The sequence below is a fragment of the Saccopteryx bilineata genome, chromosome 5, assembly GCF_036850765.1.
Source record: "Saccopteryx bilineata isolate mSacBil1 chromosome 5, mSacBil1_pri_phased_curated, whole genome shotgun sequence".
Lineage (NCBI taxonomy): Eukaryota > Metazoa > Chordata > Mammalia > Chiroptera > Emballonuridae > Saccopteryx > Saccopteryx bilineata.
This window is the reverse complement of record NC_089494.1, coordinates 51,916,913-51,941,497: the sequence shown is the minus strand read 5'-3', so window position 1 is coordinate 51,941,497 and position 24,585 is coordinate 51,916,913. Positions and strand designations below refer to the sequence as shown.

The following is a 24,585-nucleotide window of genomic DNA, read 5'->3' as shown; positions in this document are numbered from 1 at the left end:
TTCATTGAATGCTTTCTCATATGTGCCTTGACCGCGGGCCCTCAGCAGACCGAGTAACCCCTTGCTAGAGCCAGCGACCTTGGGCTCAAGCTGGTGAGCCTTGCTCAAACCAGATGAGCCCGCGCTCAAGCTGGCGACCTCGGGGTCTCGAACCTCAGTCCTCTGCATCCCAGTCCGACGCTCTATCCACTGCACCACCACCTGGTCAGGCATGTTCTGGGTTTTAAAAGATGAAATATAAATAATTTTCATAATTTATTCAAAAAAGGTGCTTATTTTGCCACAGTGAGGTTTAGTTCTCCAGTATCAGATCACCAAAGACAAATTTCAGGTGTCCAAAGAATTCATACCAAAGTTCACACTGGCCACTTTAGGATGGCAAACATTAGGAGAGGAGAGGCTTATCCAGGAAATCTGTACACAATTTAGAGGAAAAACACCAGAAGTTAGGATGGACCCATTTCAGGTTAAGGGTGTACTTAATGTGAAGTGCATCACATGATTGTGAGAGGTAAATGGGAGGGCCCATGAGCACACATAACCCCCTTCTTTGTATTTAATTCCAAAACAGTGCATAGTCACAATGATCATGGGCTGGTGAGAGAGAGGAGCTGATAGACACATGTTCTGACCAACATTAATTTTTGTTTGTTGAAGAGGTAATTAGGCTTCAGTGTGGCACCATCCAGATGTCAGCAGTTGGTGCCGTTACATCACTTTCCTGTTGGCTTTTGTGTCCAAAAGAACCACACTCCATAAAACAAAAGAGGTTTTTCTCTTTACCTGAACTGGGCTGCTACATCTATTTGGTTTGGAACAACTGTGGTTGTTGGGAGATGGTCCATATTTGGTACACCAAAATGTTATGCCAAGCATCCTACAGAAGGATGCATGTGAAGCAACACAATTGTCACAATTGTAGCCAATGAGACACACCAGTTATCCTCATGGACAGCTGGACAAAATTTTATTGTCAAGATAGAGCCTAAGATGTTCAGGGTCATCATTACTAGAATCCAACAGACAGCTTTCTAGGGGATAATCCACAGTATCGCTGTGGGGATATAAGTAAGTGAATATCCATTGATGCACACATTCTCCAAAAAAGAATAGGAAACTATGTTTATAATTTTGCTGGAGGAAACCCCAGAGTGCAAAAGGAACCAGCCACACATAGGCATAGATAACTGTGGCTGCTATGGACACTTTTCGGAATTTGGGTACATAAGGGTATGTTTTCTCTCCCAGATGGATTAAGAAGTTGGAAAGATTCCCACTAACTGCTAAAGCAAAGGCCAATGTGGCACAAATCCAAAAAGGACCATAAAGATCTAGATTGCTGTGGATATATAACCACAAGTCATCTACAACTGCCATTCAGTCAGTGGGTCTTATCCCAATTGTTAGAAAGCAAATTTGCAGAGCTTGTGTGTTTAGAGACTAGGTGCAACCTGGAGATAGAAGGATAAGGAAGTGGAGTCTGGGGTTTGAGTAAGGTGGCTTTGAGGATGGTGAAGAGCAAAATACTATAATACTATAATAGTATTGCTGTCCATCTCGCTCTTTGTCCATCAAAATCTGCTTTATATATTTAGGTGCTCCTATATGAGGTGCATAAATTCTTAACACTGGTTATATCCTCCTGTTGGATTGCTCCCTTTATCATTATGTAGTGACCTATTGTATCCCTTACTATAGCCTTTGTTTTACATGCTATTTTGTCAGATATGAATATTGCTATCCCAGCTCTTTTTTCATTTCCATTTGCATGATACAGTGTCCCCTTAATCATTATGAAATGACCATTTTTGTCTCTGAGTACTTTTTCTGTCTTGTAGTCAGCATTATTAGATATGATATTGCTATGCCTGCTTTTTTTTTTTTTTTGGGTGTTATTTGCTTGGAGTATTGTTTTCCAGCCTTTTCACTTTGAATTTGTTTTTATCCTTGTTGCTTAGATGTGTTTCTTGTAGGCAGCATACAGTTGGATTTTCTTTTTTAATCCATTCTGCTACTCTGTGTCTTTTTATTGGTAAGTTTAATCCATTTACATTTAGTGTAATTATTGACACTTGTGGGTTCCCTATTGCCATTTTATAAATTGCTTTCTGTTAGTTTTGTATCTTGTTTGATTCTTCTCTTTTGTTTTTCTATCATTTGTTTTTGTTGTTTGTATTCCATACTTCTTTCCTCTGTTGCTACCTTTTTTAAGTCATGTGTTTTTGTGGTGGTTTTTTCAAGGGTGGTTATCATTAAGTAATGAAAAGGGTACCTACCATATTCATTGTAGTACCCTATCTTATGAGTGTTTCTGCGCTTCATCGTCCTTTGCTACTGTTAATCTCCATCCTCTCCTCCCCTTTTTTTCTTTTGTTGTCACAGTATAAATTTGGTTTTATTGTGTTCTTGGTGGAGCTGTTACTTGTGGTTTTGTTTTGTTTTGTTCTTTGAATCTGGTTGGAAAATCCCCTTTAGTATTTCCTGGAGTGGGGGCTTTCTGATGATAAATTCCCTCATCTTTTCTGTATTTGTGAATGTTTTTATATCTCCTTTGTACTTAAAGGATAGCTTTGATGGGTATAGTATTCTTGGCTGAAAGTTCCTTTCTTTCAGGGCTTTAAATATTGGGGTCCACTCTCTTCTAGCTTGTAGAGTTTCTGCTGAGAAATCTGATGATAATCTAATAGGCCTTCCTTTATATTGTGTATTCTTCTTTTCCCTGACTGCCTTGAGAATTTTTTCTTTGTCATTGGTTTGTGCCATCTTCATTATGATGTGCCTTGGAGTAGGTTTGTTGGGGTTAAGAAAACTCGGTGTTCTGTTTGCTTCTTGAATTTGAGGCTTTAGTTCTTTCCACAGGCTTGGGAAGTTCTCGTCTATTATTTGTTTGAGTATATTCTCCATTCCATTTTCTTTCTCTTCTCCCTCTGATATACCTATTATTCTTATATTATTCTTTTTGATGGAGTCAGACAATTTCTATAGGGCTTTCTCATTTTTTATTATTTTTGAGTCTCTTTCTCCTTCTCTTTGTTGTGCCTCAAGTTGCTTGTCTTCTATTTCACTAATCCTACCTTCTATCTGGGCTGTTCTATTAGCTAAGCTTGTTACCTTGGTTTTCAGCTCATGAATTAAGTTTTTCATTTCTGTTTGATTTTTTTTATAGTTTCAATTTCCTTGGTAATATATTCTTTGTGATTGTTGAGTTGTTTTCTGAGCTCCCTAAATTGCCTTTCTGTGTTTTCTTGTATATCTCTGAGTATTTTTAGGATTTCTATTTTAAATTCTCTGTCATTTAGCTCCAAGGTTTCTAATATGTTAAATTTTTTCTCCATAGATTTTTCCACATCTATTTGTGTTACCTCTCTATCTTTTGTATCCATAATATTATATTTCCTTTTTCTTATTGGCATCTGAGGGTAGTCTTGTTGATAGCACTAATGAGAATTAATAAAAAATAAAAAGTAAAAAAAAAGTAAAAAGAGTAAAAAAAATGGAAAAAAAATTTTTTTGGGGAAAAGAAAAAAATAAAAGCACCCAACACACAAAAAAGTAATAATTTATTATTTCCCCTTCTTTTCTTTCTTCTCTTCCCCTTCTCTCCCCTCCTCCTCAGGGAAAAATCGTGATGACCTGTGAATTATATTATGCTAAGTGGAACAAAAATTGCCTATAACGGAGGGCCTGAGTTGGGATGAAGTGTTCAAGGGGCAAAAAAGGGAGTAGGGACCTACAAAATGCAAAAAAAGGAGAAAATCTTGGTCAAGTATAAAATGATTTGCTTGTAAGTGATGGTCGACCAAGAGATATAATGAGAGGGATAAGAGGGAAACAGAAAAAAGGAGAAAATAATAATAATAAAAATAAATAAATAAAAATCTGTTGTATTAAGTGAAGCAAAGACTAAATACAATGGAGACCCTGGGATGGGAGGAATGCTAATGAGTTAAAAAGCAAAGTAAAAAAGCACCCAAAATGCCACAAAAACAAACAAAAAAACCCAAAACCAAAAACAAAAAACAAAACAAAAATAACTTGAGTCCCAAATTAAATAATTTGTTCGTGAATGAGGATTGAATGGGAGGAAAGTAGAAGGAGAAAAAAAGAAATGAATAGAAAGGGAGAAATAAGAAAAAGGGAAAAATGAAGGAAGAACAAAAGAAAAAAAAAAAACAAAAGGGGAAAGCATGAGAGTTAAGGGTTTTGGAGTGTAACCCTAAAGGAGAGTAAGGATGAAGAAAAGAAATAAAATGTAACACTCTTGGGTAATGTAGTTCAAGAAAAGGGAAGAATAAGATGGGCAGAGAATAAAAGGACCGAGGTGGAGGAAATAAAAAAAATAATAATAAAGGCAAGAAGATAAAAGAAACAAAGAAATAAAACAGTGGAACAAGTTATAAAATCTGTGGATTTTTCTTGATTTTGAGAGGTTAACTTCTTCCTTTTTCTTTTCTCTCCCTCTTCCTGGTTGGTGACTCTGTACCCCAGGCTCTGCCCCTGTGTCACGCTTAGGTAGGGATTTGCAGTTGATGAGATTCTATGGCAATGTCATACAGTTGTCTTCAGTCTCGTTGGTAGTCAAGGCTTGTTAGGGTTTGCAGGGTCCAACAATGAGAGAGTTTGCTTTCCCGGAGCCTCTCTCCTAGTCTCCCCTTCCTGAATTAGCAGCCTGGTGATCCAGCTATGAGGCTGCCACTGCCTCTGTATGGGGAGTAAGAGGCTCAAAGAACTGGGAAATCCCCACTCTATCCCCACTCAGCGCAAGGCTCTGGGTAAGGCTCTGGCAGTCAGAGCCTCCAGTGTAATCAGGCGGGGCTGGGAGCCAATTGTTCTCAAGGTGACTTTCAATAAGCCTCTAGGCCTGTTCAGCACCTAGCATTCAGTGGGACCACTCTCCCCAGGCTTTCTGCACTTTGTAGCCTGTTTTGGCTGGGAAGAAGAGGCACTAGTTGCTGCTTGCAGTACAGATCTTAACATCTGTCAAGTCCCTCTTGTTAGCGTATATCCCTGAGTATGAAAGCTCTGTCAATCAGAAGTTGCCCCCGCCCCTTTAGCAAGAGGCACTAAAAAATATCACGCCTCTTGTCTTGGATCGCTGAACTGAGAGAGATCTTATCAATTAGAGCCCCGTGGGTCAGTTAGGAGGTGTGCAGATTGTGGGTTAAGCTAATTTCAGTGATTGGATCTGCAGATGTGCTCCAGAAAGAATTGCAAGCTGCCCGGGTGCCCCTCCCCCAACATTTGATTGTTAGCTTGAATGGCTGGGTGAGGTGCTCCGCCCATGGAGAGAAGCTCCAGGGTAGGGAAGATCGCTTTGGTGCCCTTCTTGCTTGCCGCTGGCAGCTGGGGTGCACTGGGCCCACGGGAGAATGGGGTACTCTGGGCACGCCGGTGGCTGGGGACGCTCACTTGCAGTGCGCGGGTCGCTGGGGACACTCGCGGTGCAGGGGAGCTCGCTGTGCACCCGGACTGTGGCGCGGGGGTCGTGTGCAGTTTCTCACGGCAGGCAGGGGGCTGCTCGCAGTGCGCAGGCTATTGCTCCCCAAGTGTGGGCAGGCAGTTGCACGCGTGGGTTGACTCACCACAAGCATACTCCCTCCTTGGCTTGAATGAACATCCGTGCGGCAGTTAGCTTCCTCCACACCCTCAGCTCCCTCCCGACTCTCAGATTCAAGTGATAGCAGCCCTTTTGCCTTCAGTGTGTGTGTGGAACTTCGGAATGCTCCAAGGATAAATTTTTCTGTTTCTAGTTGATAAATTTATTGAGATTTTGGGGAGATCTGTTGGACGTGCTGCTCACGGTGCCATTTCCGTGACGTCACTCTCTCCATTTGCATGATATACAGTGTGTCCGTAAAGTCACAGTACACTTTTGACTGGTCTCAGGAAAGCAACAAAAGACGATAGAAATGTGAAACCTGCACCAAATAAAAAGAAAACCCTCCCAGTTTCTGTAGGATGATGTGGCAGCATGTGCGCATGCGCAGATGATGATGTAACACTGTGTATACAGCGGAGCAGCCCATAGCCATGCCAGTCAAGATGTGGATGGTACAGAGGAAAGTTCAGTGTGTTCTGTGACTTTCTAAATTTGAGTCCGTGACCAAAGTGCAACGTGAATATTGGCACGTGTATAACAAAGCGCCACCACATAGGAATAACATTACTTGGTGGGATAAGCTGTTGAAGAAAACCGGCAGTTTGGTGGAGAAACCCAGTTCTGGTAGGCCATCAGTCAGTGACGGGTCTGTAGAGGCTATACGGGATAGTTACCTAAGGAGCCCTAAAAATCTGTGCGTGAGCCCACATCAAACTGCACTGAATAGGTATGAAACTGGGAGAGTTTTCCTTTTATTTGGTGCAGATTTCACATTTCTGTCATCTTTTGTTGCTTTTCTGTGACTGGTCAAAAGTGCACCATGACTTTATGAACACTCTATACATTTTTCCATCCTTTCACTTTCAGTTTATGTGTATGTTTTTTTTTGTCTGAGGTAAGTCTCTTGTAGACAGCATATGTACAGGTCCTGTTGTCTTATCCATGAAGCTACCCTATGTCTTTTGATTGAAGTATTTAATCCATTTACATTTAAGGTTATTATCGGTATGTATTTATTTATTGCCATTTTATTCTTTAAACCTACAATCCTCTTTCTCTCAATTTCTTTATTCCTTAGCTCTTTTTATAGCATGTCCCTTAATATTTCTCGAAGTACTGGTTTGGTTATAATAAATTCCTTGAGTCTTTGTTTGTCTGGGAAGTTTTTATTTCTCTTTCAATTTTAAATAATAGCCTTGCTGGATAAAGTAGTCTTGGTTGTAGGTTCTTGTTTTGCATCACTTTGAATATTTCTTGCCAATCCCTTCTGTCCTGAAGTATTTCTTTGAAAACGCAGATGTCATCCTTATGGGGGCTGCTCTGTCAGAAATTAACTTCTTTTCTATGCAGCTTTTAGTATTCTTTGTTTGTCTCTTTGGCATTTTAATTATGATGTTTCTTGGTGTAGGCCTCCCTGGGTTCATCTTTAATGGGACTTGCTGTCCTTCTTGAACTTGTGTGACTTTTTCTTTCATCTATTTAGGAAAATTTTCAGGTATGATTTTTCAAACAGGTTTTCTATCCCTTGTTTGTTCTCTTCTCCTTCAGGAACCCCTATGATGTGGATCTTGTTTCTCTTCATGTTGTTGCAGAGTTCTTTTAGAGTTACCTCAGTCTTTTTGAACCTCTTTTTTTTTTGTTGCTCTGCTTCTGTGCTTTCATTTATCTTGTCCTCTAAATTGCTGATTTGATCCTCTGCTTTATTCAGCCTGCTGTTTATTTCTTCTAGTGCAGTCTTCATTTATGATATTGTATTTGTCATTTCTGATTGGTTCTTTCTTATGATTTCATTGTCCTTTTTGATGTTTGCCATCTCTTTGTTTAAGTTCTCATTGTGACCATCCATTGTTGCTCTAAGATCCTTGAGCATCCTAAAAATCATTATTTTAACCTTTGCATCTATTAGTTTGGTTACTTCCATTTCATTTACTTTTTTCTGGGGGTTTCTCTTATTGATTCATTTGGCCTGTATTTCTTTGTCTACTCATTTTGTCTGTGTATTAGGTAGTGCCATCTGACTTTGAAATTTGTTGTGATATCTTTATGAAGGAAATAGGCTCAGTGGTACTGACCTCCAGGCCACCTGAGTTCCTTGCTCTAAGAATGCTTCTAGAGCAGGGGTCTCAAACTCACGGCCCGCGGGCCGCATGCGGCCTGCCCACCAATTTTGTGCGGCCCACAGACTAATCAAACTTCTTGGATTAGTCTGTGGGCCAGTCTGCGGGCCGCACAAAATTGGTGGCGGGCCGCATGCGGCCCACGGGCCCGAGTTTGAGAACCCTGTTCTAGAGAGTAGTATTTTCCCTTCTGTTCTATGTGAGTATTGAATGCATTTGGTCTTTTTATGGGTGTGGTTATCCCTTCAGGCTGGGTGGCCCTAAGGGTCAAACTTGATCATGTGTATTTGATAATGTGTTGTGTCTGTCTTGTGACTGTATTTATTCTCCACAGTGTCTGGTGCCTGCTGGACTTCTCCTTTGGGTGTGCTGCTTATATAACTAACTGGGTCAAATGTTGGTGCTATCTGCCACCCACTACTAGTGTTGGTTCTAGATCTTCTTGAGTTGGTATCAGCTATTGTTTGTAACCTGCTGTGGGCTACCTGTCTGGAGCTACTGCTCTGTTCACTGTCTGTGCCTGTGTTTTCTGTGCCTGGGTAGTGTGAGAGGTGACAACTTGTGTATAAGAATCAGCTTTCTCCTGTTTGTAGATGATAGCAGCTCCATAGAAGCTCCCAAGCTTTATAAGATTTGTCTCCATTTTTCAGCTGCTCTACTCCCTCTTGTAGCTGCTAGGTCTTCCCCCAGAGTCTTCTGTAGAAATACTGTAGTGTGGGCTCAGACTGGCCTCACCCAACAAACCCTTCTACAGGTTGCAAGCTTAGTGATTTAGGGCACCTGAGGTTGGGAATATAACATTAGTGGAACCCACACTTCAGGGGTCTTTTTGTCAGGAGCTTAGTATAGGGAAAGTGGCCCTTACTCCAGAGCCTAATCTCTCAGCACTGCTGGATACCCAAATTTTATTTTTCCCCAGTAAGGTGAGCAGCAGGTTCAGATTGAGTGGGGCCTACAGTCCCCTCTGCAGAAGTTACTCCTGCTGGTGAGCCCCTGTTCTCAGGGAGGAAAACTGACAGAGTCTTCCCCTAGGGTTAACTATGCCTCCCCCCAGAAAGTGCCTAAGCCCCTCAACCAGAGCTAGCAATAGGTTCACAGGGACACACACTTTAAATGTCTGTGCTCCAAGACTCTCGCCCTTCCCCCTGTAGAACCTAGCCTGATGGGGGCAGGATATCCAGCACCTGGGCCAACTGACTGTGAAGCTCCACCCCGTCCAATGCACATGAGCTGCTGTGCCGGTGCTGATAACAAAGCAGAACTCGGCTTAGCTGAGCCAGGTGTATGGGGACCTTTCTTAGGACAGACCACATTAGCAAGTGTTGTTAAGTGCTTAACTGATGATCTTTGCAGTTGGCCACAGGATGTGCCATTGCTGGGTCTCCCTGGAGGGAATCCAGTGCAGACCAGTGGGGAACAGGTGACTGGTCTTCAGCAACCTTCTTAGATCTACAAACAATCCATAAATTGTGGCTGCCTCTGCTGTGCCCAGGGGTACATGGAAATACCAAGCCACACACTTAGGCTGGCTTTTACCCACACTGGGCCTGGGGGAAAGTGCATAAAAGGCCAAGATTCCCTGAGCTCTGCCTCTTGCAGCCTCTGTCTGCTAGCTGCTTGTTGGGCTTGGCCACTGAAAACATCTCTAATAGAGTGTAGAGCCTGGGGCAATTCAGCAATTAAGAAGGGTGATTGGTATGGCTTAGCCCTAGGTGTCAGTCTGTCCAAATTTTTTTTCACAGACCTCCTGTAGGGTGTGGCCCTGAGGAATATAGTGGATGTGGCCTCTGAAACCCAGACATGTGGTCTGCCCACAGTCCGGACAGTTTCTACTGAATCTCTCCTGAGGCAGAAGAACCAGTCATAGTCTCAGGAGCATGTGAGGAAAACTCCAGCCTCAAGGCCAGAAAACTGAGCTGTCCTCTGCTTCCTGACTATCTTCTCAGAATAGCTCCATCTCCATAGGTGGGGCAGTTGCTTTTCTCTGGGCTGATGCCACAGGGAGGAGACTGTTCCACCCAAGAAAGATGCCAACTGCAGTATTGGAGAATGACTCAGTACAGGGGTTCTGGTGGCTGTCCCCCACCAGAACGTATCTCTCTCTGGACCACCAACTTCACACTCTTCTCATGCAACTCTAGTCCTCTCAGTCTTCCCTCTGCTTGAGCCCCAGGTAGGTATCTGTGAATGAGATTTTCTGTGCTGGCCCTTTAAGAGGAGGCCTGCATCTTCAAGAGCTCCTGACCCTTTCTGGTAGACAGAAATCTCAGCTCTTTTCACCACCAAATGTTCTGTGGGCACCTCTTCTAGGCTCTGAGGCTCTAGGCTGGGGCACTGGCCTGGGGATGAAAACCCTCCCCTCCCAGGGCAAACCTCCCCTCATTAAAAGTCCCTCTAGAACAGGGGTCTCAAACTCAACTCAGCATGTGGGCCGCAGAGCAAGATCACAGCCGTTCGGCTGGCCACACTAGATCTACAAAAGGCAACTGTTACGCAACACTTTTCTCACTGCAGTTGAAAACAAAAAAAAAATCAGTACAACAAGCAAAATCGTACATGCAGTTTACTCAGTGTCACAAAACGACCAGAAACTGTAGTTCACATCACAACTGCTGTTAACTAAGCTAATATCTAGCTAGGATGCTAGAGAAATGAAAAATACAAGTAAGCCCCTAGGTTTACTTAATTTTATCCAAAATATTTTGAACTTCGTGGATTAGTCTGCGGGCCGCACAAAATTGTTCGGCGGGCTGCATGCGGCCCGTGGGTCGCGAGTTTGAGACCCCTGCTCCAGAACCTATTCTGCTCACTCCTGGGAGTGGGGCAGCCCTTTATACATCTCTGCCCTTCCTACCAGTCTTGGTGTGACTTCTTCTGTGATCCTTGGTTATAGACTCCTCTTCGATTAGTCCAAAATTTGTTTGTCGAGATGATTGTTCTTAAATTAAGTTGTAATCCAATCCGGTTCTGGGAAGTGACAGTTGTAATGTCAGCCTACTCCATTGCTATCTTGGAATCTCGATAAATTGCATTTTTTTAAATAAGAAACTGTATTTCTGTACCTAAGCTATGAAATATATTTTGTCAAATTAAATTTTCTTACTTATATTGTAAAATAAGATAATTATTTTTGCATTTAATTCATTACTATATATAATGTAAGAAATTCTGCTGGTTATAAAAAGTCAGATCCATTGGGTTTAGCTTTCTCCTTGCAGAATGGCAACGTGCAACTAAATACAGCACGCCTCCAAATGCTTCAGATCCTGATATGACAGGATGCCTGATGTTCCCACAACACCAAATCATGGGAGAGTATAGGACAACTGACAGAGCCAGAAGAAATTCAATTATTTGGCTGAATTATTGTCACTATAATGAAATGCTAAAATATTGTTGATTTAATGTCACGATGTTCAATGTTGAGATTATAAATGCACCTATTATTTTATTTATGACTTTAATACTGGCATTAATAATAAAGGGAGGCTCTGAAGTCAGATTATGTACATTCACATCTTAGTTTCTTTCAACTGCCAACTAGTGACATAAGCCATGTTATTAACTTCAAATCCTTTTTCTCATCTGTAAAATGAGAAGAATAATACATTTGTCATGTAATAGATAAGAAATTCATGTAAGTACTTTGAACAGCGGCTGTAACACTCAAATGTCTTTATTATGTCTATTAGTAATATATTATTTTTAAAAAATGTTTATTGAATTTATTGGGGTGACATTGGTTAGTAAAATCACACATTTCAGGAGTACAATTCTATAATATAAAATCTGTATACTGCATTGCGTATTCACCACCCCAAGTCAAGTTTCCCTCTATCATCTATACCTCTTTGACCCTTTCCCACCTCCCCCACCCCCATTCCCTCCTATAATCCCCACATTGTTCTCTGTTTATATAAGTTTATTTGCTTAATCCCTTTTTACCCAGCCCCTTAACCCCCATATTCTCTGACTGGTAGCTATCTATTAGTAATTTATTATTGTTGTTATTATTCCTCTAATTTTAGAATCTTTAAGATTTGTATATCTAACTGCCTCCTAAATATGTTTACTTTTATATATGCCTTATAGACATTTTAAATTTAATGTGTCTAAAAACAATATATTCACCGTTCTCCTAATTTTTTTCTTATCCTAAAAAATTAGCTACTCCCACTTATTGACAAACCAGAAACTCAGACATCTTATATCCTTTTTTATAATCACCAGCTGATTGCCAAGCAAGACTCTTACTGCCTTACAGTCTTCTTAAATCTTTTGTTAACCTTAGTCCCAAGTTATTGCCTTTATCCAGTGATGAGACTCAGCTGGTTTGCACCTGTTTGGTAGAACCGATACCTAATTTTTTTGTTGAGTTCAGTGAACCAGTTGTTAAAATGGCACTTGTGACCAGGGTTCTCTCTAAGGTGAGTTGCTGCCTGGAAATCACAATTTACATTCTGGAAATCACAAATTTACATTTCTTATACTCTTTTTTAATGTTTACCTGTGCAGCAGCGTATTCTAAGCACCTGTAGCAGTGTTCATTCCATCCACAAGTAAAGGAATAGGTTACTTTAAGATTAAGAATAAATCACACAGCTGATGATGCTTGAATAAAAGCAAAGAAAATTGCAAGTGAGGATGTCAATCAAGATGCAATATGAAATATCTTAAATAACAGTTTTATTGTCAGGTATTATTTAATATTTTTTCATTAATGTTTTAAAACTCATAACAATTTACTTTTGTGTACCTCTTTTATTGTTCCTATATAAGTTTTAAATGCATGAAATAATAAACCACCTTTTGATATATCATTTTTTATATTTAAAACGATCATTAGGGGAGAGAACTGGTTGTTACATTATTAGAATCCCACCATTGTCTTGATCTCATCTGGTCTAATGTTTTGGCCTGAGTAATCTGAATGTCTCTGAGACTTTCATGATACTTCCATGGTATTTTCACACTCAATCTGAAATGGCTAGGTGTGCCGATTTCAGGCTCAGATCAAACTCTGGATTGACACCTTATCTGTTATATAGTTTCTCTTCTCCTACCATGGCCGCACTGCAGCCTTGGGGAGGCCTGGGAGATCTTCAAACATGTGGTATCACTTCTCTTCCTCCCTGTCTAACCACCATCTACTTTCATTTAAAGCTCAGTTCAAGCATTGATCCCTCTGGGAAGCTGTTTAAAATTACTTGTATGATTTTCAATTTCTCTTCTCTACTGTCCATAGCTTTGTGAAAACTTTTATCAGAGAATTTGTGGTGCAGATTATAATATCCAGTTTGAAAACAAGCACTGTGACTTTTATGATCTTTTGTCTAAAACCTGGTAAGTGCTAAAAAATTTTTGCCTACTACGAAGAGAAACCGAAACAGCTGTGACCTTGGGATTTTTCTCTGGAAGGGGCAGAAAAATAATAGTCTGTGTTCCATTCCCAACTTTCTTCCTTATAGAGGCTAGTCGTGTACTATTGATAACAAAGAAAGGAGCAGATACTTTGACCTTAATTTGCACGTGAACACTACCTAAGAATTTGAGAACCTTAATTTCAAAACATTTTTGTGTTAATAAAGGCGGATGTGCTGGGAAGCTGGTTCTTTTTTACGTAAGATCCATTTTTGTCTTTTTGTTTATGAATTATAACCTCTATAAAAGGAACTTAGATTGCTCTATTAACACAGCTGAGAAATCATATTTATAGTATTTCTATAAAATTATCTCTTGAACTAGATTTCAATAATGTATTTATCATGAGAGAGAAGAAGATGGAATTTCTTTTGGAAATTTTACTCCACTCTACATGTCATTATTTATATCAACTGAAAGATAAGTCAAAACCTGGGTTGCTACTCAGTTACTGTTGGTCCTTTTTATTAATTAATTTGGCAATGTATATAATCAGACTTGCACAATTAACTTGTAGATGCACAATCTTTTTTTATATTATTTACCTATCTAAAGATAGTTTACCTGCTAAGGCATTGATTTTTTGGCTTGGAAAATAATGAATAACCACAAGACTTTCTTAACTCAAATAGTTGAGAGTGTTTTCACTAAATGATACTATCTTTTTAAAAATAAGAATCCAAGGATAGGATCCATTAGGAATACTTTCTTCTACAGGCAAGAAAGGCATTATGATTAAAGCATAAAGCAGCCTTAAGTGCTCTGTTCTCAGATCTTCCATGAGTTAGACATCTCTCTGGCTGTTTATCAGGGTCCTTTGGAAGTTAATCATCTCTGAAGGTGATTGTCCTTATCCCCTTTCTCATGTCACTAAATTTGAAATATGCCCTGGAATTAGATTAAAACAAAGCTTCTCTTCAGACGCAGAGAACAAAGTGTGTTGATAAATTCTGTTCCGTTGCTCTACAAAAGCAGAAAATATTCACATTATTTGTTGAGTCTCCTGTAAATTTAGGTCGTACTTGTTAGGCAGCAGAATATACCCATGGTAATCTTTGTGGCAATATTATTGGAAGATAACCTTTTATCACTTCAATGTACAGTCAAATTCAAATAATAAAACTGCCTTCAGGATTTAAAAGATGCCCTTTCTATGAGTGTATGGAGTTATTTGGCAGAAAAAAAAAAGAATGAGAGAACTAAAGAAAGTTAAGAATAAAAAATTTTGCAGGAGCTTGAAAACTGAACTACAATTTATAGGTAAAATTCTGCAGTAGAAGAGAATGTGGAGGAAAAAGGCCTAATATCTGCAGAGTTATTCTTAGAAGAAATTGCTCTAAAGGACAAAGCTCAAGGACATCAAACACTTCAAGCTCCTACTTCACAAAGAAAGGGCAAAGTAAATGCTTTGCCACTGCAACTATTTGGTTCAAATACTTTATGGAATTGATCAGTTTTTAAAATATGATATATTGATTTATTACTGAAAAGTTCTTTCTTTCCTCCTAAAATTAAAAAGAAAATAAATTCATTTTCATTTGCTTTGTTAGGTTTTGGCTTTTATATAAACTCAGTCAACAATTCAGCAACCTAATAGTAACGTTTCTTCACCTTTCCAAAGCAGATCTTCTTTATCAATTTCTGCCTACTTGAGGTTTTGAGTGTTAGGGTTCACTTTTGGTACTTCTTCCAGATGGAGGTAGTTGTATTGATGTAACACTCCTGGCCATTCCACACTCCTCTCCCCTCCCCCATAATGAACTCTGTTTGGGAAGGGCGAGTAACTTATCTGACTGGTAACATCAGGAAGAAAAAAATTGAGCATGCTTAGCCCAGCTTTCCTCTTCTTTGACTTAGGAGCAAGGGCTTTGTAGGAAGCAGATTTTTTTTCTAAACCGATGGCCCTGCTGGCATGACTGATGACCAGCATGCCGGTGATGGGAGCTGGGTGTAAATCTTCCCATATTTGGGTGAACAGACCTAAACTCATATTCTCTATCAGTAATAAAAATGATAAGAACTGCACATTGAAACCAAGTTTATTTTCTCCTCCCCACTGTGATCAGAACCTGTACGAGATGCCCTTATGAGGTCTTTTAATGGGTGGTAACATTTGGTGCATAGACAAGCAGTATGGAGATATAAAACAGGAGTAGACTTTCTTGAACAAAATATACATGTGGAGACTCTTGATTTGAGGTTTGAGGCTTTGGGCTTGAGTGTGGGGATGGGACATCTTGATATTGGTGGATAGTAGAAGCTTCTTTTTTGGTTGTGGGAAACTTTCCATTTACTTTTATCTTCTGTGGACTGAACAAAGACTTTAATACAACTGCAATGGCATCTTGTCCTACGTGGGTAACTATAGTTTTTTGGTGTGTGGCTGAGGGACTGTTTTTACATATTTAAGTGGTGTTTCATGAAGGTGATGAGAGAGCTAAGTGGATTGCCCCACCAGAGAAGAATGGGGGTCTGTGATAGTAACTCGTAGGGAGACACGGTGGCCTTAGTAAAAAGACAGTGATGCAAAGATTAAATTACAGGCTCCTCAGGGTGAGCACTGCTAAGACATTATATTCCCCAGCTTTTTCAGAGCGATTATTCAATTGTAGAAAAAAGTTATTGTTATAGGCCTTTAAGGCATTGGTGAACTAAAAAATGTTTTTTTTTTCTTTTTTAAATGGCAAAAGTCTAAGTTGGCAGTCTGGTACAAGGTATTAAAATGATCATTGGTTAAATATGTGACAGCCAGACCTAATGAACAGCACCCCACGGTCTTAAATTCCATTTGTCATTCAGAGTGAGGGAGGTATCCATACAGCAGCTGAATTGAGGCTGAACTTGGATTCATGTGGTTTGTGCAAAAAAAGTATTTTTCCTCCACCAGTTGGTCTCCAATTGGCATTAGATTAATTATCTACTTGAGGAAAATCTTCCCTTAGATACAAAATTCTTATACTGAAGCCACTGTGTAGTACAAAGTGGTAGAAATAGCTTCTGTGGCTCAGAACTGTAGGTCAGCTCATGAGGAAGTGGGGTAGAGTGTGCACTCACGTCATGTTCCAGGTCAGGAATCCACACAGGGCTCAGAGGCGAAGGGGACATGAAGTGGTTAGGCAGAAGTTGTAAATTCATAGTGCTAAAAGCAATTTTGGAAATCTAACTCATTCGAATTCAATCTTAGATTACTGGATTTAAAACAGAAAAAATTTTCTCTTACAGACAACACTGAGTTTCTATCATGACTTTTGGCAACATTAAGAATTTTAGACACTGACTTTTGCCTTCTCTTTCCCTGAATTTGGGAAAGCAAACAGTCTTTTATCACATGAATGATATTATCTATATGTTTTGGAGTCTTTATGAAACTGAAGAAAATCTTTCTTTCCAAGTTTTTAGAGATATCTTTTTTTTTCACAAATCATTAATAAATGTTGAATTTTGTTAAAATTTTTACTGTTCTGTTCCTATGGTTTTTCTCCATTAGTCTGTTGATATGGTTAATTATAATTGATCAATCAATGTTGAACCAGCCTTGTATTCCTGGGATAAATTGCAGTTGGTTTATGCATTATCTTTTAATGCATTATGATTTCAATTTCTTGATTTGATGAGCAATTTTTTTGTTTGTTTATTTCTTCATGAGGAATATTGGTCTATAATTTTTTCTCCTTTGTCTCTCTCTTTTTTGTAATTATCTGTTTTGGCATCGAAAGAAAATGAATTGAGAAGTAGTCACTCTCCTTCAATTTTCTGGGAAAGTTTATGTAGAATTAGTATTATTTTTTCTTAAATGTTTAATAGACCTTATAAGTTAAGACATATTGCTCTGAAATACATTTTAAGGTGAGTTTTTTACTACAAATTTAATTTCCTTAGTAAATATAGGACAGGCTATTTATTTATTTGTGAGTAAGCTTTGGTATTTTTTGTCTCACGGATTTTGTGATTTCATAAAATTTGTCAAATTTATTGACAAAAAGTGATCAAAGTATTGTTTTACTATTTTTAATGTGTGTAGAGTCCCAGTGTTGCCTTAAATCTCTCATTCCTAATATTGATATTGTGTAAATTTTTATTTCCCTAGTCAGCATGGTGAGAGAGATTTGTCAATTATGTTGATCTTATTAAAGAAATAGCTTTGGGTCTGTTTCCTTAATTTTGTCTATTGTTTTTCTGTTCTCCATTCAATTAATTTCTATTTTTATTTTTTTCTTTGTTATACATATGTTGGTTTCAATTTTCTATTTTCTTGTTTATTAATGTAGAAACAGATTATTAATTTAAAACATTTTTGTCTTTCCAATATCATGTAATGTTATAAAATTTTCACTTAAGCACTTATTTCTTTCTTTTTTCTTTTTGTTGAATTTATTGGGGTGACACTTGTTAACAAATGTATACAGGTTTCAGGTTCACAGCTACATAGGGCATCATCTGTATACTGTATTATGTGTTCACTACACCAAATCAAATTTCTGTTCAACACCATTTATCCTCCTTATATCTTACTCCATTTCCTCTCATCCTACTTTTCCCTGGCAATCACCACACTGTTGTCTGAGTCCATGAGTTTTTTCTTCTTTTTTTCTTTTTGGCTCAATCCCTTCATGCCTCCCCACAGCCCTACCCCCACCCCTACCCTGACAGCTGTCAGTCTGCTCTCTATGTAAGAGTCTGTCTCTATTTTGCTTGTTAGTTCATATTTTGCATAGTTGTTCATTAGATTCCACAAATGAGTGTAATCATATGGTACTTGTCTTTCTCTGATGGCTTATTTCACTAATCACTTTTTTAAATGCATCCTGGAAATATTGATATATTATTTTTTATTTTAATTCGGGTCAAAACTTTCTAATTTCCATTGTGGTTTTTGTATTTGATCCATAGATTATTTCAAACTAAATGCTTAACTTTTTAATATTTGAGCATTTTTAAGGCATCTTTCTATTGTTATTACCAGAAGAATTCCATTATAGTCAGAGAACATACTTTGTATAATTTAAATTTTTAAAAAATTTTCATAACTTTTATGACACAGAACATGGGCTACTGTGGTGAAAGTAAACTTTTAAAAATGTGCATTTTATTGCTGAATTAAGTGTTCAATAAATGTCAGCTTGGTCAAGTTGGTGACTGTGTTGTTCAGTCTTTTATAATCTTACTGATTTTTTTATCAGTTAATAAAAATGTTTTTATTGTTCTATTAGTTACTGAATAGAAGTGTTGAGTATCCAAATATAATTGTGAATTTTTCCATTTTTCCTTTCAGTTCTATCATTTTTTTAGAATGTATTATGAAGATCTGTTGTTAGTATAGTTACGTCTTTTGAGTAATTGATTCTTTATTGTTATGTAATATTACTCTTATCCTTCATAATATTACTTGTTCAAAATTCTACTTGTTCTGATATTAATATAGCTACTCTAAATTTCTTGTGATTTGTGTTTTTATGCTTTCCATTTTTTAATTTTATATATTCTTGCATGATTTATTCTTTCACTTTTAATCTATTTATATCTTTATATTTAACATAGATTTCTTTTCCTTTGGTTTTTGATTTTTAGCAGTTTGAAAATGATATATCTAGGTGTTTTTTTTGTTTGTTTGTTTGTTTTTTTATTGCTCTTGCTGTTTGTTTTCTGACCTTCATGGATCTGAGGTTTGGTGTCTGTCATTAAGTTTGGAAAACTCTTGATCATCATATAAAAAAATATTTCCTCTGTCTTCTTCTCCTTCTGGGGTTCAATTACACATATGTTGAACCACATGCTTTTATGCCAGTTTTTGTATGTTTGGTTTATCAGTTTGCTCTCCTTCCCTCTCTCCCTCCTTTCCTCCTTCCCTCCTTCCCTCCCCTTCTTTTTCCTTCCTTCCTTCCTTCCTTCCTTCCTTCCTTCCTTCCTTCCTTCCTTCCTTCCTTCCTTCCTTCCTTCCTTCCTTCTTTCCTCCCTCCCTCCCTCCCTCTTTCTTTCTCTTTCTTTCTTTCTTTCTTTCTTTCTTTCTTTCTTTCTTTCTTTCTTTCTTTCTTTCTCTCTCTTTCTTCCTTCCTTCCTTCCTTCCTTCCTTCCTTCCTTCCTTCCTTCCTTCCTTCCTTCCTTCCTTCCTTCCTTTCTGTTTTTCTCCCTTTACATTTGTAGAACTCAGATAGAGTTTGAGGTAAACACTTTTTATTTCTGGAAATAGCATATCTTTCTTTCTGTTTGTTTTTATTATGGTAATTGAATCAGTCTAGTCAGCCATTTAACTAGGTTTGGCTTTAATTGCTGCTATAAATATATTTATATCACCATAATTTTCAAATTCTTCTGGCATTAACTTTTTTTAGGTTAGGCTATTTACCTGTAAGATTTTCTGTGTGTGCTCCATACTTGGTTTTAAATTGTCCTTTTTTTGTTTTGCTTCAGAGATATTGTCTAGATAATTTTTATACAGTAAGCAGTAGCTTCCTATTGTTTGACTCTTGTTAGTATAGTGATGGAAGCTGGATAAATTTTTCATTGTTTTGATCAAGACTCAATCTTAGGTAGACATTATCTGTATCTTAAGTAAAGCTCCTTCTAGTAATTCTGCTCTTGTACAAGATAGCATTTTTTCCCTATTTATTTTCCCAACTAAGGTTCTCCTCCCTATTCCCATTCAAATTGTGTAGGACTTTTGATCATTGTGGAGATAGTAGAAGGATCTGAGTGGAATTTAGTAGCTTTCCCTTAGTGGCTGCTGTTCATTTACCACAGGCTTCTACATTATATGAATAGACTCTCTTAGGATTCATCAAATTGTGTGTGTGTGTGTGTGTGTGTGTGTATGTATACCTGCAAGGCTCAGAAACAAAATTGTACAAATGTAAATACATTCTCCTGGTGGTCTTACAGGGTTCTTTCTCCACTTATTATCTCACACTCAATTTTTAGCAATTCATTAAAAGCTTTAGCTGAATTCTTTTTACTGGTATTTGGAGACATTTGTCCAAGAACTATTACTCTTATCTCATTTCTCCTTGGAGGCAGCCATATATCCTTAGGTTTCTGGGTTGTCGTTTACCCAATGAATAGTCAGCTCTAATGAATTCAAGAAAATTGTGAATTTTCAGATTGTTTGGCAGGTTTGTTATTGTTATGATTATAAGTGTGAAAGCGATATTTTCACCAGCATTCTACATTCTAAGTACGATCCAGAAGTTTTGTCTTTGTTTCTGATTTTGAGATTCTAAAATATGATACCAAAGGAGATTGTTTATTCATTAATTTATTTATCCACTCACATATCTAATTATTTATGTATTTCCATAGTGTCTATTTTGTGTAAGTGTGTGGAGGACACAAAGATCAATCAAACAGTCTCCTGAATGTTTTGAAACCAGCTACTCATTATTCTGTAGGAACTTTAGGATAGTTTTGACCAGAAAGAGCAATGGGATTATCTTAAGAAGTTTGAGTAATTGCTGGAGATATTTTATAGGAAAGTAATTTTTATGTAACTTTAAGTATCATTGCCTGAGAAATACTTTAGAAACTTTTCTATTAAAAGGGTTTTTTTTGTTGTAAATTATAAGTGTAAATATGAAGGAAATAATTTTAAAAACTTATTATTCAATTGAAAACACAACAAAGTTCTTATAGACTTTACTGTTCTTTAATAATGTGCATATGTTACCATTTTGAGAGACAATAGACCGTGCTAATTTTAAGAACTTCTAAGCTTTGTAATTCTCTGACAATATAGTGAAAGAGTAAATAGGCATGTCAGTCAAATAAGTTTGTAAAATTATATATATGTTTGCTCGCTTATAGTTTTCACTGGGTATGAGAGACAGGCTATAAGCCGGCAAAATCATTATATCCTAAAGCTTAGGTTTAAGACTAAGCCTTTCTTGCCCTTTTAATACTAAGATCTTTTCAAAACTAAGCTTTTACCCACACCCTTAACTGTTGCATGATGTGGGGTGGTGCACTCTTATGAGAAATCCCATTTATGCCTCAGATAAGTGACTTTGTATCAGAGACTTCCTTATTTGTATATTGGCTTAAAGGTTTTGATTTCTACATTATAAAATGAAGCAGACCGGGGGCTCATTCTTTCTTGTTTCCTGAAATTAGCATTGCAAAGGAGAAGCAGCCAAGATGGCAAAGTGCTGAAGGAGAATCCAGTTTGTGCAGGAGGAGAAGCAGCCAAGATGGTGGAATGCTGAAGAAGAAGCCAGTTTGTACAGAGTTTGTGCAGAGAGAAGGAGATGGAGAACACACATGAATAAGTCTGGTGAGGTAGAAACCTTTGATTCTAGGAAACTTGGGTGAGTTGGTGGCTTTGGGAGCCCTGAATGGAAAGGGAAGTGTTTTCCCACTGTGTGTATTTCTTGCCCGCCGGGTGTGAGCTAGGATTAAATGTAATGGCCCACCATTTCTTGACTCTATTGTTTCATTACCATCAGTCCAAATCAAATGTGAACCTGCATGGGCCAGTAGGCTGTGATGGTGGCCATAGCTACTGGCTTTACAAGGTGGGGTAGTGGAAAATGAGTACAAAGTGTAAGCATTAAATCTCTTTCTAATAATAAAATATTTTTTTCTTCATTTATCCACAGAGAAGCATTTTTATTTTGTCTGGGTAAATGATGTTAGAATGAAAATGTATCAAGATTGTACTGCCTTATCAAATGTTGGCAATAGGTCTGGAAAAAAGGGTTGGCAAGGTAAAAAAAGAATGGTGCTCTCAAGTTGTTAACTCTCTTAGAAAAATAGCAGTGCCATCAATAATACTAAGAGAATTGGAGGTCAAGTAAATAGTACTAATGGCATTGTAAAAGCACTATCGCACAAAAGTGATCACAAGAACATTGGAAATAGTGCACTTGAATGACTGTTATCTGGGAATATTGTTAATTATGCTTTTCAATGACAGTAGTCTCTATAGCACTGTAAGTGGTAGAGTTGAATGACAGGCTGTTAAGGATACTCTTAACAGAAACAGATGAGCATGAAACAGTTTGGAATTCAGGTTTGTTTACACAAATTCTTGAATGGAAGTCTTTAGAGAATTGGTTCAAACTTTTTTAAGTTATCCTAAAAAATACAATGGAAATTGTAACCACTGTGGAAACTCATCTACTGATACCATTTATCCTTGTCATATAATGTTTTCTGAGACACGTAAACATATTGTTAAAGCATTGTATTAAATCTCCATCTTTTGCAGCTAGGTGGTTAAGATTATTCTCATGCTAACACTGTTGATATGTTATCGCAAGACTAGATAGAGAGGGGATATGAATGTCCTTGGGGAATATTATAAAGCAATGTTAAATTTTTTGAAAAGTTCTATCCAAATAGAAGTATTCTAGTAAGAAGGGAGGCTCTTTTAATATATATCTTTAAAGGAGCCACTGTTTAAAAAATCCAGCTTTTTATTGTATAAATCTTTCAATTAATGAGGAGGACCAGTGGAGGGTTAGGACAGGACTAAGGGACACTTCAGAGATAGAAAAACGTAGGAAAAAGGGTGGGGAGTAGACTAGGGATGTCTAAAACCTAATAAGAAAAAGATGAAGGAACTAAGAAGTACATGGTGGTGGTTAGAAAAGAGTCATGGGGACGTAAAGTACAGCATAGGGAGTATAGTCAATAATGCTGTAATAACTACGTATGGTGCCAGGTAGGTACTTGAAACATCAGGAGGATCATTTTATAATGTGTGTGATTGTCTAACCACTGTGTGTACACCTAAAACTAATACAAAATAACATTAAATGTAAACTGTAATGAAAATTAAAATAAAAAAACATAGGGAACATAAAAGAATATTAGCTACAGAAGAATAATATACCGAATCTATCAAAGAGTATAGATTGAGCCTTGAGCAATACAGGTTTGAACTGCATGGGTCCACTTATATGTGAATTTTTGTCAATAAATACAGTAAATATATTTTCTATTCTTTATAAATTTCTTAACATTGTCTTTTCTCTTGCTTACATGATTTAAAGAATGCAGTATATTATAAGTATCATATAAAATATGTGTTAATTGGTTGCTTGTTATCGGCAAGGCTTCCAGTCAATAGTAGGTTATTAGTAGTTTAGTTTTGGGGGAGTCAGAAGTTGTATGCAGATTTTGGCAGCACTGGATTAATGCTCCTAAATCTAGCATTGTTCAAGGGTCAGCTGTGTATGTATATAAGTGAGATGATTGGAAGTTACATTGACTCAGAAAAAAAATTCAATGATATGGATAATAATTACTATCAAATAAAAACCCTGGATTATTTTATTATCTAAACATAATACTATTTAAATTTATCTAAGTACTCAATTACAATATTTGAAATTATAGGAAACACCTAGAATGAAGGGGAGAAAAAAGGACAACACTTTTTTTCTTGTTATAATGACTGAGAAATAGGGTTGCAGTCTACTTTGTGGACCAAGGCCACTAAATATCTTGCTATATATCAGACAGTACACATAACAAGGAACTGTTTTCCTTCAAATGAGAAACACTGAGACTAGGATAACTAGCATTCTCATTTAAAATAATGGTAAAATATAATATTTAAGATTTTTTGCTCATTTCTTATACTTTGCTCCTCAGGCACATGGTCATCTACAGAAAGAATATGAATCTCTTTGCAATATCACAACATTGGAAGGAAAGCAGATTTTCTGTTTATAGTGAGTTTGAATTTAAGGATAGTACCATCCATCATGTTTTAAAACACTTTCCCTTCTATGTTGTACTATTGGATTAATGAAAAACTTTGAATTTTTCTTGGAAATTATATGAGCAGATATATTGAAGTAAAAGAATTAAAAAATATGTTCAGCAACTACAATAATTTGGTCCCTAAATATATGTCTTGAACAAAACAAATTTTAAGTTAGTCTTATTGAGGAGAATAAGGAAAATAAATAGCAAGAAATTAGCAACTGAAACTTGCCCAAAACAGAGATCAGTCATAGAGAATTTGTCATAAACTTTGAGAAAGAAAAGAAGAATATGAGAGAAATTAAACTGTCATAGAACCATGCTCATATTGCATCACGAGCTGGGATGGAAGGGTAGATATTAATAAGATGAAACTAGATACATATTATATTGATGGAATAAGAAACTGCAGAGGGTAGAATGATCACCTCCTTTATAGAACCAGAAATACTTAAGCATTAGGCAGAGCACAAATGCTCAATAATTATACTCATTATTTAATAACAAAATGGTACAATTGCAGATACCGATGGTTCCTGATTTGGGGGGCAAAAGGGCATATTGAAAAGTTTCCAGTGAGAAATTATGCTAATAAATATATTAAATGTACATTCCACCTTATTGCTCATTTAAAATGTTAAACAAATTTTGTATATAGTTAGTGAGTTCCTTTATTCCTTTTGTTTCAGTGATCGTAGAAATATTTACAAGCCTGTAGAATTGCTCCTGTCCTTAATATCTCTAACT

The 24,585-nt window shown here is 37.3% G+C and overlaps 1 pseudogene; it reads right to left on the bottom strand.

Moving 5' to 3' along the window:
* Positions 1-670: 670 nt before the first annotated feature.
* On the bottom strand, positions 671-1,377 carry LOC136306471 (protein YIPF1-like; annotated as a pseudogene).
* Between the last annotated feature and the right edge of the window lie 23,208 nt (positions 1,378-24,585).